This window comes from Eretmochelys imbricata, chromosome 8, assembly GCF_965152235.1.
Source record: "Eretmochelys imbricata isolate rEreImb1 chromosome 8, rEreImb1.hap1, whole genome shotgun sequence".
Classification (NCBI taxonomy): Eukaryota; Metazoa; Chordata; order Testudines; family Cheloniidae; genus Eretmochelys; species Eretmochelys imbricata.
In genome coordinates, this window is record NC_135579.1 from 21,394,548 (window position 1) to 21,413,069 (window position 18,522).

The window sequence follows — 18,522 nt, forward strand, 5'->3', positions numbered from 1 at the left end:
CCCTGTGTGAGGTTTGAAGGACTGACTCTTACCAGAGCCCTTGTGGGAGCTGAGGTGATCTCTGATAATCTTATTAGCATACGTGTAGGTATTTTTATTAATAAGTTCTCGGTAATGCTTTCACCTTAAAAATAAATGTGCTTCCTTAGGAAAAGCTGTGTGGTACTTTATAATTGTGGGTTTATAGTCACTGAAGAGAAAGCAAAGCAGGCCTGCTTAGGCAGTCTGACCCGCTGGGGAATTCACAGTGTAGGCTGAGAGCCGTGCAGTCTGGAAGGAGAAAGATATGGATCTCTACCAGGAGTGATGACAGCTGAGGAGCTGGGAGTCTAGAGTGGGTGCCTGTGCTGAACCACAGATGGGGGAATACAAGTGCAGTCGCCCTGAACTGTGACAGTTGCTTAATACAAGTTTCACTCCATACAGTACCTACTCCTATCTGGATTTGCTGCTTGTCTAAATACTTTGATTTGGCCTCTCTCCTCTCTCCCTCTGGGTTTGGTTCTGCTCCTCCTCACACCGGCTTTATACTGGGGTATATCCATTGACTTCAGTGGAGTTACTCCTGATATGCCCTGCTATGAGGGCAGAATCAAGCCCAGGGCCTTTAACACAAGTTTCACTCTAACAGCATGAAGTGGTCTTTTGCTGAAAGGCCGAGATCGGGGGTGAAATCCTGGTGCCATTGAAGTCAGTGGTAGAAAGAGTCTCCCTCTGTAGGAAAGGCTATTGTATTCGTTTACTTTTACAACACTGATAAGGACAACCTCCATGAGGAATGAAGCACTTCTCATTTGGGTTTTGTTACAGGGTGAAACTGGCTCTTTAAGAAGGAGAGGGGCCAGTACTCCTGTGACTTATCAGCACACTCCAATTTGGCCAATTAATTGGTGTTCAAAGAAGGGACCTGAGTGCTAGAGGAAGAAAGACCTGGTGAGTCAGGGCTTCCTGAGAGGAGGAGAATGAGTGGGAGATGACAGCTGGCAGAGAGCCTATGTGGTTCCTGGAAGACGGCTGAAAGGAGGAGAGTAGCAAGATGGGTTTGCTGGCTGGTGTCCCCAAGCCAGAGAGCCAAGGGCTGAAGAGGCAGGGCAGCAGTGGAGGAGCTTACCTGTTGACATCTCCCAGGCTGGAGAGCTGGACCAGAGGAACAGTGAGGGCCAGGATGTGAGGAATGTTCTCCTGGCAAGGATGGTCCCAGCAGAGGGGCTGTGGGCATTACAAAGGGCAAGAGTGGGCTTGCATTCCAGAAGGAAGGGCTTGGATAGTTGGTCAGGGCCAGAAGATGTGATATGTAGGGCAAGGAGGGATGAGAAGTCAGGTGATCTTAATGACTGTTTAAGCACGGGGGATGATAAATGAGTTTTATGTCGTGACTTTTGTTATGAACTATTTTGCATGAGGCTTTAATAAGAAACCAGCTCCAGTGAGGGGTATTACTGAGAGAGCAGAGCTTGCATTAAGTTAGTGGGTTACTTGAGAGGGGACACTGAGGCCAGGTGCTGCTGAGCCACCCCAGGCCATGGGGAGAAATAGAAGAGGCCCTCAGGGTGCAGCTGACCCTGTTACAGGCACCATGTAGGGTTTGTTTATAACTGTCTCTCTGGCTTTTTTCAGTATTAGGCGTGAGGGTTACAGACGTGAAAGTAAGAGTATCCGAGAAGCATTAGGAGTTAAAAATAAGCACGGGGGGAAAAGTCTTTCCCTGTATTTCAGTCCTGAATACTTCTTCCCTACCCCGTTCTGATAAGGCACCTCAAACCTGACCTGCAACATCTCCTGGTGTTCCAGTTATGGGTCCCTCATCTTCAATGTGTCTTGATTCTGACCAGCAGCCTCCTCTCCTATTCCAGTCCTGACCTTCCCAGACAGCTCTGCCAAGGCACCTCACTCCTGACCTGAACATCTGTTATTCAGTTCCAGGGTTTCCTCTGAGCAGCAATTGCCAGTTGTGTCCAATAATTATACACTGGTTTTGTTAACTGCAAAAATTAGTCCCAATGTGACATTATGAAGCATAAGTGAAAAGCTAGTTCTCCACTGCACTGAACCCTCCAGCCCTCTGCCCTACATCCTTGTCCTTCATCTGCAGCCAGCCACGAGTGCTCTTGAATCATGCTGAAAGAGCCACCTTAAGTGGGTTTGGAAATGTAATTGTGTCCTTTAAATACCCCCCTTCCCCGACTGTAGCTGTGCTTTATCAGTAGCTACTGATAAAACACTCACATTCTGTCAGTAGCAGTCCTGGGTTCCCAGGATACTAATGCATCTGGGAGTGGGTGCTCATGTGAACAGACAAGACACACACAAGGAGGGGGAGGAAAAAGTCAGCCATGTGCAAAATAGTAACAAGTCAGAAAGTCCTATAAAGTACATTAAACACCAGACTGATGAGTCTCCTCCTCCAGTGTCACTGATGGACAAATCTCAAAGTTTGGAGGTTAAGTTCAGAAAGTACCTAAGAGAGTATTCTGCCCTCTTTGGTCTAGCTATCAGGATGCATAGAACAGGCTCTCCTGGAAGACTACATACTTCCAGGTAGATTAGAAATGTTTCTGTGGTACTGTGTTTCCTTTTTCAGGCCTGGATCACAGAACCATTGAAGTGGAAGGCCTGATTCTCCATTGCCTTTATACCATGAATGCAAGCGGGTGTATAAACTACCCAATCAAACAGTAGTGTCTTATGCTCACTTTGCACTGGTGTCAATGACCATACGACGTGCAGGACAATGTGGAGTGAAGCCCAGAGCTGGAGCTGGAGAGGGCCTGTTAGATAAACCAGTCCATCTCTCCAGTGAAGTGTTGTTCCATACCTTTCCACCCTGCCCATGCCATAGCCTCTCTCCCCCTTTGGGTGGGCAGCACAGTGGCAGGTGGCAGTATCATTTCAGTCTGTTCCACACTGAGCTAGAGGTTCCCCTACAAAGGTGAATTCGCCAAGAGGTGTGGTACTTATATGCTATGAACTAACCACACCCAAGAATCCTGCCCTCTGGCACTCTCTGCACACAGGATGAGAAACACATGGAGTAAGTTATCCAGGAAGGTGATTAGGGCAAAGAGACTACAGGAGTTCCAGAGACACCTAGGAGATGGAAAGAGGAGCCTGATGAATAGACAGGGGACTGTGATTCATACTCTGCCATTCTCTAGTGCCTGCCACCCAAGGATCTCAAAGCCCTTCACTAAAATTAGTGAATGACGCCCCTCCATGATGCAGTTAAATATGAATATCCATGCAGTAAGGATGGAGAAAGTCAGGCTCAGAGAATCAAAGTGGCTTGCCCAACATCACATAGAAGTCTGCAGCAGAGCAGAAGATCATGCAGATGTCCTGCCTCCTAAGTCCTATGCTTTAGTCACAAGATCATCTTTTTCAGGTCCATGAACCACAGGTAGGATTCAAACTACATATCATGTGGTATGTGGGTTGGCTTAAGTACAGTATCAACATAATCCATCATAGTGACACTGATTAAACTTAGAAAGGTGGCACCCCAACTACTTCTAGGTGTAGTATGATGGGTCAAAGTCTGAGGATGATTGTCTCATGCTCTTATGCCCTTATGGAGGAGAAGCTGTTCTCTAAAGTTTGGAAGCTTTTAGCTTTTCATGCCTCTCAGTTTTTCATTTTACAGCAATTTAACTCAGAGCAGGAAAATCAGCAGCCAGCATTTATATTCTCTCTGGTTAAGGCTATTTTTAAACTTATTTAGTGCTGCAGGGTGTTTTGTGTTTTTTTTTAAATTCCCTTGGTTTCCTTTCTTTCTTTTTTGATGCTTCATTTCACAATCCTCCCAGGTGAAGGTCAAAGCCAAACAGACAGAACAGAACCTGTTTGCTTCAGAATCCAGTGCTCAGAAACAATAAAGAATAAAAGGGAAGTCCTGCAAATCACTATCATGCTAAAGAATCCAACACAGGCTGCACAATGACTGACAACCTTCAGCTTGCATTACTCCTGTTTATCAGGATAATTGAAATGCTCTTCAGGAAAGTTGCTCAGATTTAGAAAGATCTTTATTTTCCTGCTAGCTATGATCACTCTGATTCACATTCACTGTGAAAGCATTAATGGGATAAACTCTGCTTAGATTTAACCTGTTTTGTAAAAATAAGCTTTTATCAAATGTAAGTATTTGCATTAGCAATGATCTTAGGTGACTACAATTGCAGTGTTTTCCACTTCAATGGAGCCATCATTCTGAGGATCCCAAAGCAATTTACAAAAATTAATTAAAAGAGCCTCGTATCCTCCCAGCTGTGAAGTAGACAGGTGTAACTACCCTGATTTTACAGATGGGGAAACTGAGGTACAGACTGGTGAAGGCATGCAAAATGGCGTAGGTTGTGCATGTACATTGGGTAATTGTGCATGTATGTGGCCAGTTAAATGTGTAACTCTTCTTACTATTCACAGTTACTCGATCTGCATATATAATTTATTCATATGCTTGTGTACCTATTTTTGTAAGCATAAAAGTGTGTGCCTACATTTGAAAAAAATCAAGTCATAAATGATGTGACTGAGGCGACAGAATGTAATAGTGGCAGAGTCAGGAATAGACCCTGGGTGTCCTAACACCTGGGTCCTGCATCTGGGCATCCCTTTTCTTACCTGGATGCAGAAGATTTAGCCTTCAGCAAAGCTTTCCTGTTTCTCTCCAGTCTTTGAATATGGATTATCCAGTCTAACATACATCTCTGTTCCTAGCGCATTAATGAAAGAGCTGTACTTATCCCTTTAAAACAGTTGGCTTATAAAAAGCACCTTTTCTTCCTCCCAAGGAGCAAAGAGAAGAAGTCCATTAAAGAGGAGAGGCAGTAAAGTCTCATCATTACAGCAGGGACTGAGGTACAGAAGACCTGAGGGGAATTCATCTCTGTGTTACACAGCCCTCTTAGTCAATTCTTCACAGCGCAAGAGCATGCCCCCACCTAGCAGAGAGCCATCTCTGACAACTCTGTCCACAGATGCCCCAGTGCAGGGAGTGTCTGGGGGTGCATATATGGACCAGAGGAAGAAGGGGGCAGGAAAAGGCAAGGCCGAGGCAGATGTGTCCCAAAGACTCTCCTGTGCAGCAAGCAACATACAGGATATGGAGAGATGGGAGGTGCAAATCAGGGCAGCCCTAGCCTGCATTTTGGCCCCCAGCAGTATAGAGAAGGTGCAAGCACCTCGCCTCTGTTCCCACATCCTGCCTTAGTGCTGGTGTAGGGATAAATTTGACCCTTGACTGCTGTCCTTCCCCTTGCTAGGTGACCTTGGGCAAGTCACTTCCCCTCGTTGTGCTTCACTCTCCCCATCACTGAAATGGAAACTCTCCATTGTGAAGTGCAACGCGTTCCTTAGCTGAAAAGCACAACATGAGGGCCCGGTATCATTATTCAGCTCAAGCTCTGTAAGAGCAGCTGGCTGCTTCCAAAGCGGCTAACTCAGTAACGATGGTACCCTGTAAATCCTCCGCAGGCAATGAATCCCCTTTTACTCAAGAGGTTTATTCGGTTTCTCCCTGTTAGTTTCAGTACAGGAGGCATTTTAATGCAGAAATTAGATGAATTACCAAGGACTGGTGTCAATACCCTCCTCACTATGTCAGAAACGTTAAGCTTCAGGTGGCACTGATTGCATTATGGGCCTAATCACATTCACTTCACCCCAGATAACTGTGTGAGAAGGGGTCAGATTTCCTCAGCCGCCTTTGTGAGTATGCTAAGTTTATTATCCCCTCCATTATTCCAGACAGGAGAAGGGCTTGCATGCCCTAACCTCATCTGTAATTATCCATTTTGGTTAACGGGGCACGGGCAGTTCTGCCTTGTGAGATCTACTTAATAGGATATTATTTATCAAGTCAATATTCTCCCCCTGTAGGCTTTTCTCTCCCTGCATTTCCCTCTGCTATGCATTCTGCCCTTGCGCAACATTTCAAAGACTGAAAGCCCCTCCTGGAGAAACAGGACATGCAGGCCCTTTAACAAGGGAATGGGACAAGAGCCCTTCTTTCCCCATCTGCTTTTATCGCAGTACGAGGTTTGGAGTTTCCGTGTAGCTCACACTCTGTTACTACAGATTGTCTCCTTACACCCTGTTGGAGGGAATATTGTTGTTGTATCCTCACGGTTTGATCATTTCAAGGTTTCATTTTAAAAAGGCAATCAGATCGCAAGGTGACCGGAGCACTATTGAAGTGTCATTTGCAAAACACATCTCCTTTCAGCTGGAACGCTTTCAATTTCTGCCTTCTGCTATATGTCAGACTCTGTTCAGTTTAATGAGGGGAAAATGCCTTTATGAAAGCAGGAAATAGAAGGAGTCTTCTAGATGCTACAGAGATGGCATCTCTCACCCTGCAGCAATGTGGCTTTTTTGGGTGGAGGGGGTTTCTCATCATTTTGAAAGGCTTGCCTCATTTTCACGGTCATGCATTATTTGCCTGTCCATATCTGAGAGTTTGCAAAGCAAGGACTCACAGTGCATATACCATAATGATATAGTAGCAAAGAAAAACAAAGACTGTTTTGGGCTGCATACATTGAGATATTATTATCATTAGCTATGACTCACGCTGTCCACGGTTAGGTCCATCTCAAGCATAATGGAAGTGTGGTGACTAGCGAAGCATTGTGAGCCTTCCACTGACTATCACACCAAATGGTTTTATTATGGTTATGGCTCTGAACTGGGACTCAGGAGATCTAGGTTCTATTCCTGGCTCTGCCGCATATTCCCCATGTGACCAGGATGAGTTGCTTAGGTCACAGGTGGCCCGTAGGGCTGGTCAAAAAAAATGATGGAAATTAAACAAAAACCCTCAAGTTTGTCATTGAAATTACAAATTTTCAAACAATGGTGACCAATGTGAGTGGCTGCTAATGTGGGGAGTTCATGCTGAGGTATTATGGGAGTGATTTTCAGAAGTGCTGAACCCCAGGGCTCCCACTGACTTAATAGAAGTTGTGAGTACTCAGCACTTTGAAAATCAGGCCTGGCCTGTCTCAAGTTGAACTCTTGAGATCTGAGGCGCTCAGAATCACTGGCCATTATTGAAAATGTTGGCCCTAATTTCTCTACATCTCAATTCCCCATCTATAGAATGGGGCTAATGACACTCCTGTACTATATAGGGGCATGTGAGGATGAAGTGAGGATGAAGTCACTGATGACTGGGCAGTGTTTAGATAAGCCAGTGATAAGCAGAACCCCACCCTCTATAGGAGTCCCCTTCCCAAGGACAGGTCAGCTTTGGGTCCCTATTTGCAGCTAAATTGAGCAGTGACTGTTTTGTGGGTGGTTCTCTATTTGCTTTGTTACCAATATTATTACGGCCAATGAAGTGTTAGGGTGCAAAGGCTGCTTTCCTTAGGACCCTTAGCCCAGGGTGGGCACGCTGATAAACAAAACGAAACCGAAGAAGTACTAGACATACCTAGAATGCACAGCAGCCGCAAAGTTGCCGAGAAGCTGTTTTGTGATATAAATGATCCCATTTCCTCCAGGTGCCTATTAGTATCTGGCAGTTTTCCTGACGCCATTTATGTTTTTGTCACCTAAAGCGATTGAAGAATAAGTCAGAACACTATGTTTGGCCAGCTGTTACAGGATGTGAGTGTGAATGCAATACACAGTCATATAAGCACTTCTAGAGGTCATTATCGGTGCTTCAGGATGCCCCAGAAATATCTGCTTATGCTTGATAAACCATATTGGAGGGGGCATGCACAGGAACATAAACAAGAGGGGGAGTTGCTAACATTCCTTTTCTCAAGGACACTGCCAAGAATCTGCGCTGTTATTGTTTCACCTCTGCATAGGAACTCTTCAAATTTAAAACTAACAGTATTGCCATAGTTAATGCTGTCTGGCTAAATCAGTTGTGAACTGAAGGGATGCTGCCATTAGATAACAAATAGACAAAGCCCAGGACATTGTTGTTGTTTCAGACCCTGCTGGCTCAATCCTGCTCCCATTGAAGTCAATGGAACATGTCCCGCTGGTTCCAAGGGGAACTGGATCAGTCCCGGAGAGGGAATAGGAGTGGTTGAACGAGTAGGGTTGTCACCTGTCTCAGTTTGTGCCTGTTACTCTTATAGATGGGCTTGAGATTAATTCAAAATCACAGCTCCGGCAAGCAACTGGGCCCCAACCATGGGCAAAATACACCTCCAGGCATGCTGAGCACTCACAAAAGCCATTATGGTGTAAGGGAGCTGCAGTGATCAGCACATTAACCTCTCTTCTGTCTCCAGAGCACTCCCTCTGCAGCATGCTACAGCCCCTGCTGACTCAGACTCTCCTTGTCTTCTGTTCTTCCACCCCTGATGCACAAAGAGCTCTTTCCCTGAGGTTGAGTTCCCATGGTTACCTAAAGGGTGCTGAGGCACACTGGACTGAGCAGCGCCCCCTACAGCCTATTGGGAAACTTATTACCAGGAGTGAATTTCCCCTTTAATGCTCTGTTACCTCATCAACACCTACGCTATACCGGAGAAATTACACTCATTGGTCTAGAGCCTAGAAGCCCTAATTATGGACCACTGCGCTAATTGCTGTGCAAACATGTAACTAAAAGACAGTCCCTGCTCCAAAGAGCTAACAATCTGAGCCGTGCCATGTCACACAGCTCTTGAAAGGCAGGCCGAGGCCAGATTGGCTAGGGAAAGAACTTGTAGCTGAGAATTTGGTGCATTAGTATCGTTCATCTGTTACCTTTGTGGAGTACAACTGATACTTGTTAGCTATTGTTTGCATGACACGTCACATAGGAATAAAATTGGCCAGGTCTTTCCCCAAGGAGCTTTCACAGTAGATTAGAAATAACATGTCAAAGAATGACAAACAAACAAAGGGGAACAAGGAGGGTTACAGCAGCATGAGATCTTCTCAACCCACTCATTCTCATGCTACCCTTTCCCCAGTTATTTGGGCCCACTGCCTATTGTAGTGTTGCGGTGCTTTCCTTCCATGTCGCTGTGTTCTATGGAGTACGAATAGACCCTGGCGGAGAACAATGTCTCCCTTTTCATTTGCTCTTTCTAACATGCTTTGTTTAACACACAAGAACTGCCCAGAACAAAATAAAAACATACGAACAACCCACCCATAAACTGCTACTCATGAGGCACCTGAAATCCAGAACCGCCTGCTGTGAAATCATAGCTGGATCTCTCAGTCCCGGAAGGAATAGCTAAAGATAGCTCTCAAAGAGATCTACAGGAATTAACAAATTAAACCTCTCAGCTGCTCTCTGCCCATTATGCTCATTTTACCATTTATCATTTTAGCTTGGGGAAACCGAGGCAGAGAGCAGTCTAGTGACTTGGCCAAGGTCACTCATCAGATTAGTGACAGAGCTAAGAATAAAACCCAAGAGCCTTGATCCCAGCATCTGACTCGAACCATGAGACAACATTGCTTAACATCATTGTTTTCCCATCAGTATCTAAACTTCTTAAACATTGTTAAATATTCCCTTCCCCTGCATTTAACTTTGGAACTCAACTTAACTTTGTTTTATGTCAATGACAATTTGAGAAGACAGAGGCGGTCTGGTGGTAGATAACTGTGCTGCTGTAGGTGCACTGAGATTCTTTGCTGATGGGTGCCCTAACCAGCCTTAAGCAGATAGAGATAAATGAAAACAATGAGCACCTCTCCCTCAATCCCCCGTATGCTTATGAACACCGTCTGCCCACCTACAGCACCAGAGAGTGGATGCCAGAGGCTTAACTGACAGCTGCCAAGGACATGGAATCTATGAAGTCGAGAACGTAACATTTCATTTTCACCTGGTGCGGAGGATGGTTCTGTGGAAATGATAGAGCTGTCACTGAAGTGTCAGAATGAGAAAATTAACAGTGACTATTTTTTCTCTCTGGTGTCCTATTTTTAATGAAGTGTATGACATGTTGGGGGAAATCTGTGTGGGAGAGGGGGAACAGGAGGCGTGCTCAGCTCTTTTTGACACAGAAATGGGGCTCTGCACTTTATGTGTGCCATGCAAAAATGGGATTACATTAAAAGAAAACAGCTGGGGCCTTGTGGATGATCATTTCTAATCCATCATCCATTTCTTACCATACATGATTTGTGGTTGCTAGTCTGCTCACTTAAGACCTTCGAGAGTGCAGAGGGAGAGACTTGTTGACAGGTCTGGCTGAGAGCTTCCCCAAATTTATGACATCGTCTCTTTCTAAATAATATAATAATGCAAAAACTTGGAAGGGCTGCTCCTGACTGATCAGTTTCTGAATTCAATGAGCTCCTTTCCAGACTCCACTGTGTATGCCCTCTGCTATGGAGGGACTCCAGGGACCATGCAAAATAAATTCTTATGCTTTAATCTAGAGGCCTGTGTCCTTCAGCCTCCCTTTGTGGTGAGATATGGAGCTACAACAACCTGACGCCATCCTTTTATGTCACCACACCCAATTCTGCATTTATCAAATCCTTGTTGTGATCTGAGCCCTCCTGGCCAGGTCCTCAACAGTCTCTGTCCCCTTCAGCGGATGGGGTCAAAGTTCCATGGTTCTAGCAGTGGCTAGTCAACCTTAGATCTCCTGGGTTTAAGACCTCCTTCTCAAAAAGCCCCTCGCTGGAGTAGGTAGAGGAACCCAGGCCTGCCCACTGCACTGGGTTTCAGCTCAGGGTCCTTGTTTGGAACAGCCAGAGCCAGTCCTTCTCAGTTCCTTTGGGGCACCCTAGCTACTCCCTACTGCTCCTGCTCTGTAGGCTTCCCAAGCCTCTTGTCCTGCTTCTCCCTCGTTGGAGAGTTGGTTTGCCTGGAAGCCTCTCACCAGCCAGAGGGGGAGATCCTCTCCCTGGCAGTCACCCCACCCTACCCTCCTGCCTTACAACCTTTTATCCTCACAGTCGCTGTGGGGCTGCCAATCAGTTCTGGCTGAACAAGCAGTTGCCTTGTTAGCCCTTTGGCTGCCGAACCAGCATGGGGTGGATAGAGCCCATGACAGGACCACTAAGCTTCTAGCATCATAGAATAGTGACAGTGGAAGAGTGACTGTACAAATTGTCACCGTGGAGCTTTCATACTTATTCTTTCAGGGATGCCAGATGATTTTTTCTCTATTTACAAGTGAAAAGCTGACTTTCTATTCACTGTTGCCACAGATTCAGCCTGGGATCTGGGATCAACATAGCTGAGCTACTCCTGCCTCTTGGGGTCCTCCCCAGTAATAAAGATTCCGCAGTCAGGACTTGGTCTGGCAACACTGGTTGATGAGGCATGAGGCAGACCAGCCCCAGCTTGCTCTCTTGTGGCTTTGCTGGCTGTGCAGTTTTAAGCGGAATGAAGACTTGGTTTTGAAAGCTGGGTATGCAGATGTGACTCAGAGAGACCTAAGGAGCAGGTAAGCTGAATAAGGAGGGGATATTTTGGGTGACTGCAATGGCACCTTAACAAGGAGATGTTTGGCATGAGAGAGAGAGAGGAAAGCCCATTGCTTCACTCAGACACAAATAAGGGCAGCAAGATGGTTGATGCATAGTTCTGGTTGGGTGGTGCTAATAACTGGGAATCACTCAGTGTAATAGAGCAGATGCAGAGTGGTGGGAGACCTCTATTTCCTGTGACAACAACATTTAGTGTCATTTCAGACTAAAGTGAAGACAAATGTTGCACAGGTCTGTATTGGTTAAGATCTAACCACACTCTGGAGAGAAACATTCCAGTGGGAAATTCTTCCTCTTATGCAAAATGGTGCCAAAGAACTGTAGAATGCCTCCTCCTCCTCAGCCTACCTATCAGCAATAGCAGAACACCTGGGTCCACCCCACCATAGATTTGTGTCTCCTCAAAGAGGCAGGCCCCCCTCATTAGTTCACATCAAATTCTCTTCATCATGCCAGTGCAAACTCATTTGAACCAATTGCAACCCTGGTGGGCTTGGCCTTTCCGGACTGAATCCATTCCACTCATTAGTGAAGCAAGTGCATAGCCCCAGGGACATGGTCTAACAGATCTCAGCTGAGGAAACTTTTGTCAGTTTTATACCTTTGGAGTCCTGGAATCATTCCCCTGGGTGAAAGAGTATTCCCACAGGCTATGGAAGGAGGGAACGAATTCAACTGGAGTTTTGCCATTACTCAGCAGGAACGATTTCAGTAGGGAGAGGCCGCTTTGATTACTTTCCCCCCGTACTGAGGCTGAGGGGTGTGTTTGGACTGAGAACCCCTAAAAAAAGTTGCAGTTACTTTTAATGCTTGAAAAGTGGCTGGAGTCCTGAATGTGGCCGAATCCTAGATACAAGAGATGGAAAAGGTCTATCCAGGCCATCGCCCGCCACTACCTAGATACAATTATCTAGAACTCTGTCCAGTATTTACTGGCCTTACTAGACATACCACAAAGCCAGTTAATTTGTAAGACAGAACACACACAGGAGCATGTACGCTGTATTGTATCTAAACCATATTTGAAATTTTTGTTTTGCCATTTAATTCAATATTTAATTAAAAGTGGTCAGTTCTACAACATTGTATATCTGAAATAAGTATATTTATTTTTACCTGTCTAGGTACACTGTTTCTATGTAGCAGCTGGCAAATGCTTTTACTTTAGCTTGGCAGCAGTGTTGTACATGAATGGAGTTTATTCATTCCTCAGAGTGCCCCACCATGCAATGCAGTACAATACAATGAATTACTGTACAGAACAATAGAGCACAGTGTAGTTGTATATAGTACAATAATATCTAGTATGACACATCCAAATTCAAAGCTATTCAATCATACAGGGCAAGATTGTGTGCACAAGTGTGGTAATTGCATAGGCAAGGCAAAAAGCTAGTTAGATATCTGTGCATTTATATAAGGCACATATATATAAGGGCTGTCAAGTGATTAAAAAAATTAATCATGCGATTAAAAAAATTAATCACGATTAATCGCGCTGTTAAACAACAATAGAATACCATTTATTTTAAATATTTTTGGATGTTTATTACATTTTCAAATATATCAATTTCAATTACAATGCAGAATAAAGTGTACAATGCTCACTTTATATTTATTTTTTATTACAAATATTTGTACTGTAAAAAACAAAAAAACTGTATTTTTCAGTTCACCTCATACAAGTACTGTAATGCAATCTCTTTATCACGAAATTTGAACTTACAAATGTAGAATAATGTACAAAAAAACTGCATTCAAAAATAAAACAATGTAAAACTTTAGAGCCTGCAAGTCCATTCAGCCCTACTTCTTGTTCAGCCAATCACTCAGACAAACAAGGTTGGTTACAATTTGCAGGAGATAATGCTGCCAGCTTCTTGTCACCTGAAAGTGAGAACAGGCGTTCGCATGGCACTATTGTAGCTGGCGTTGGAAGATATTTATGTGTCAGATGTGCTAAAGATTCATATGTCCCTTCATGCTTCAGCCACCATTCCAGAGGACATGCTTCCATGCTGATGTTAGGATCTGCTTGATAACGATCCAAAGCAATGCAGACTGACACATGTTCATTTTCATCATCTGAGTCAGATGCCACCACCAGAAGGTTGATTTTCCTTTTTGGTGTTTTGGGTTCTGTAGTTTCTGCATCAGAGTGTTGCTCTTTTAAGACTTCTAAAAGCATGCTCCACACCTGTCCCTCTCAGATTTTGGACGGCACTTCAGATTCTTAAACCTTGGGTTGAGTGCTATAGCTATTTTTAGAAATCTCACATCGGTACCCTTTTTGCATTTTGTCAAATCTGCTGTGAAAGTTCTTAAAATGAACATGTGCTGGGTCATCATTTGAGACTGCTATAACATGAAATATGTGCAGAATGCAGGTAAAACAGAGCAGGAGACATACAATTCTCCGTCCAAGGAGTACAGTCACATTGATGCATTATTTTTTTAACGAGCATCATCAGCATGGGAAGCATGTCCTCTGGAATGGTGGCCAAAGCATGAAGGGGCATACAAATGTTTAGCACAGGGATCGGCAACCTTTGGCATGCGGCCTGTCAGGGAAATCTGCTGGCGGGCCAGGACGGTTTGTTTACCTGCAGCGTCTGCAGGTTCAGCCAATAACAGCTCCCACTGGCTGCGGTTTGCCATTCCACTCCAATGGGGGCTGCGGGAAGCTGCGTGGGCCGAGGGATGTGAATGTCTGTTCTCACTTTCAGGTGACATTGTAAATAAGAAGCGGGCAGCAGTATCTTCTGTCAATGTAAACAAACTTGTTTGTCTTAGTGATTGGCAGAATAAGAAGTAGGGCTGGGTAGACTTGTAGGCTCTAAAGTTTTACACTGTTTTGGTTTTGAGTGCAGTTATGTAAACAGAAAAATCTGCATTTGTAAGTTACACTTTCATGATAAAGAGATTACACTTCAGTACTTGTCTGAGGTGAATAGAAAAATACTATTTCTTTTGTTTATCATTTTTACAGTGCATATATTTGTAATAAAAAATAATAATATAAAGTGAGCACTGTGCACTTTGTATTCTGGTTGTAATTGAAATCAATATTGAAAATGTAGAAAAACATCCAAAATATTTAATACATTTCAATTGGTTATTGTTATGAGTGCAATTAATCGCGATGAATTTTTTTAATCACGATTAATTTTTTTAGTTAATCGCGTGAGTTAACTGCGATTAATTGACAGCCCTAATATATATATATGCATGAAACAGATATCTCACCTGGAGTTTGCAATCACAGTAACTGAGCATGCAAAAAAAAATGCATGTGTATTTTTATACACATGGTTCTAAAAAATCTGGCTACAATCTCATTTGCAAAGCAGGTGATCATGCAGGCATCACAAGATGCTGTCTGACCTTTAAAGATGACAATCAATCAATCTTCCTAACTTATATTGCAGGCAGGCATCTCAGAGCACTTCATAACAATAATCAAAGTATGGCTCAGAGTAAAAATATGTATGTGCCCTGCAATGCTCTTGTAAATATGATGCTAGTTGTGCCTCTTCGTGAACTTTCCTTTCCACCTGCTAACCCATGAAATGCCTTGCTGGCTTGGTAGCAAAGTGTTTGTTATCTGCAGACAATGGGACTGGATGATGGATCTGTGGTGCAGCAAAGCTTTTCCCATACTGTTGCAGAATGGCTGAGTTTACACTGTATGTGCAACCAAGCCCAGAGGTTAATTTTCTGCTTTCAGTTTTCCTATCCACTGCACTGTGCTATAAAGCCCTGGGTCATTATAACCTGGGGACCGACTGCAGCACTCAACAGCTGAACAATGGGAAGCACAGGGCATGTGCAATTAGGGAGACATTAGGAAGCCAAAAGAAAAGGAGTACTTGTGGCACCTTAGAGACTATCCAATTTATTTGAGCATAAGCTTTCGTGAGCTCACAAAAAAGCTTATGCTCAAATAAATTGGTTAGTCTCTAAGGTGCCACAAGTACTCCTTTTCTTTTTGCAAATGCAGACTAACATGGCTGTTACTCTGAAATCTGTCATTAGGAAGCCAGTCATCCTTTAAAAGGAAAATGGAAAAGCAGCATCCAGGCTTGCTCTCTGGGCCAGGCCACCTGAGATGTATTATACTGTCTGTAACAGACAGATCCTTTCCTGTGCCAGTGGGTAGAATTACAGTCCATGCACACAGCACTCAGAACAGCCATTAAAAGGACAGTGTCAAAGTATGTGAAGCATTATGCAGTCAGTCATTTTATTCACTCTTTTTTTTAATAATAGAGTTGTGGGATTCAGCAGATGAACCTAGGCCTGGCAGCTAGGGAAGCCCGAGTCCCAGTTTGGGTTCTCACAGTCATTCTTTTGACTTTGGGCAAGTCACATGACCTCTGTGTGCCTCAGATGGCCCTGCAGTGGGGCTGTTAGGAGAGATTAATGTTTGTCAAGTGCTTTCACCATGAACTTCTGTGTACGGGGTAGGTAATAAAACACAACCCCAGCGTGTGGGTGTAGGGATATGGACACGGGTTTGTTATTGCAGGGGAGCTGGGAAGTGTGGAAGAGCTGGGATGGATTTTTTTATGTCAAAACCCATGGGGGGAAATTAAAACCCTTCTGTATAATTCTGTAGAGGGTCATACAGAATTGCTCTCATATTAGCAGGATTTAGGGTACAGATGTGGTACAATACCTAACTGTCTTCTATCCCCAAGCTTTTCATTGACCGGGCTGTGTTCTTGGATGGGGAGGGTCAGAAATGTTACAGTCACAGATTATGGAAGGTTGAAGCTGGGGCCCAGGACTCTAACCACCCTGCAAATGTGGAATGGATCTAGGCTCTGTTTCATCTTTACAGGTTGTGAGCTGCTTGTCAGATCCTGTAGTCTATGTAAGCAGTGTGCTGGAGGTGCAGATCTTGCAGGGCAGACACAACACAGTGCAGTATTATATGCTTTGCCATTATTCATTTGTTACAGCACCTGGAAGGGAAATAAAAGGGTCACTCAGTTCATGAGCTTTTCACAGCTGATCCCTAGATCTAGCTTACCAAGGTTCTTTAATTACAGGGAAAGTTAACAGTCCTGCTATTTTTCAGAGAGATGCTTAAGTCACAGAGTCTTGTCATACTGACTCTATGCTGCATGTCAAAACCGTCACAACAGAACAACCCATACCAGAGTCTCCGTTCCATCCTCCCTGCCCTCCATTAACAATAAATCAAATCATTACATAAAGTCCATAGCAGGATGAATCCCTCTTCTGGTTAGTGCCCTGTCTAGTGACTTAGGCTGGGGTGTGAATGTCCAGGGCAAGTGGAACCATGTACTGCCCAATATTGATTGCCAGGGCTATGGTGGGCATTGTGATGTTCTAAAGAAGTTTTGCTGAGAGTCAAAGAAGCAGAGAAATGGTTAGCCAGGTGGTTACTTTCTATCAATCTTCTATAAAGGGACAGCTAACAAATCATTCACTGTAGCAGGGCTGCAGTTTAGCCACTAAAGATAGTAGGTGGGAAACATTTTCATTCAGTATGAACCTCCTCCCTGCCCCATCCATCACAGGAAGTAGCAGGGCTCCTTGTTCCAGTGCCAGGCAGGGTTCAGGGCTGGCATCACTCCAATGTTGGTCTGAATGCTTCCTCCTGGGAGCTTTTTGTTCCATTCAAATGAGAACGGGTGTGAAGCTGACCTGACTTTTATAGCTTGGTCAGCAAATCGGAGCATTTCGTGGAGGAGCAAAGCTTTGTGTGGTACTTTGCTGATTAGCCTGTTGTCCTGAAAAGGACTGAAGTCTGCCACTCTGATTATCACACAGAAGTTCAAGATCCCATTCCCAGAATCCAGGGCAGAGCATATGACTCAGAACAGCCACTGGCCTGTACCTGGCGGCCAGCTGAAAGCCGAGTATGGCAACCAGTTAACCCTAGTTAGCGCACAGTGGGATGATGATACATGTCTTGATATATATAATTGTCCATTATGTTCCACTTACTACTGAATCTAGTGAGATTCAAGCCAGGGACCTTGAAGTGGGAGACTCATTGCCAGTTGCTTAAACCAACCAGTTCCTGTTCAGAATATCCATTTTATTTATAAAATAGTAATAGTGATTATCATGTAAATATAATTACAAATATGGAGCTCATCCTACAAACCCTGACATACATGTCAAAGTTGAGTGTGTGGGTGGATTTGAAGGATTGGGGCTATATTTACTTTTGGTTTAAATTACAGTTTAGCACCAGCGTGATGAAGAAGTGGAGTGTTTCCCTTGAGCGGATTCCTGTCACTACAATGTATCTATCCATCTGGCTGTTAATGCGTTTACAGCACAGTGTGGTATCTGAGGCTGTTATGCAATGACACAAACCCATGGCTATGGTCTACAACTAGGATCTGAGTGTTCTCGTTTCTTCTTTCCCAGGGACTGGTGGGAACTGTCAAGAGCTTCATGCCATTCTCCTAAACTTCTGTCCTCATTCCTCTGTTACCTCAAGGGGAATAAGGCAACACTTCAGAAAGGAAAACTTTAGAAATGGTAAAGGGGAGATAAAAAGAAAGCCCCTTTTCTCAGAAGGCGCAGACTTGACTCCCTCCTGTATCTGTCACCAGTCGATTTAGCTGACAATAAGGGTGTCTTTCCCTCCTTATGTAACGTAAATAAAATAAAGAGAAGACAAGGTGATATGGTGCGAACAAAGGTAAGTGTATTCAGGGTAAAGGTACAGAAAACTGGGAGAAATGGGTGGGGGGGGGAAGAAGAAACACAAACCTAACCAATACAATGAAACAGTGACTGGCTTTAGGAGCTTGAAGCTCAGACCCACAAAACCTCCCTTGGTGTTCAGAAAAATAATAAATGAAACCCCAATACAGAAACCTCTCCTACTATATTCAGGCACAGTGGATGCTATGGACAGACGCAAGGCCCAGGACCTTCAACTCCCTGGCTGATTGGGAGCCTTCGAGGAGGACCATTGGGGAGTCCTGACAACTGGTGGACTTTGTCGCAGGCAGGGAGACCCTCTGGGATGATGGACACCAGGAAAGCTGCAAGATTCCCTCACAGGTAAGATGGTTTCGCTGTGGCAGGAATGTTGATGATGACAGGCCTCTCCTTCCT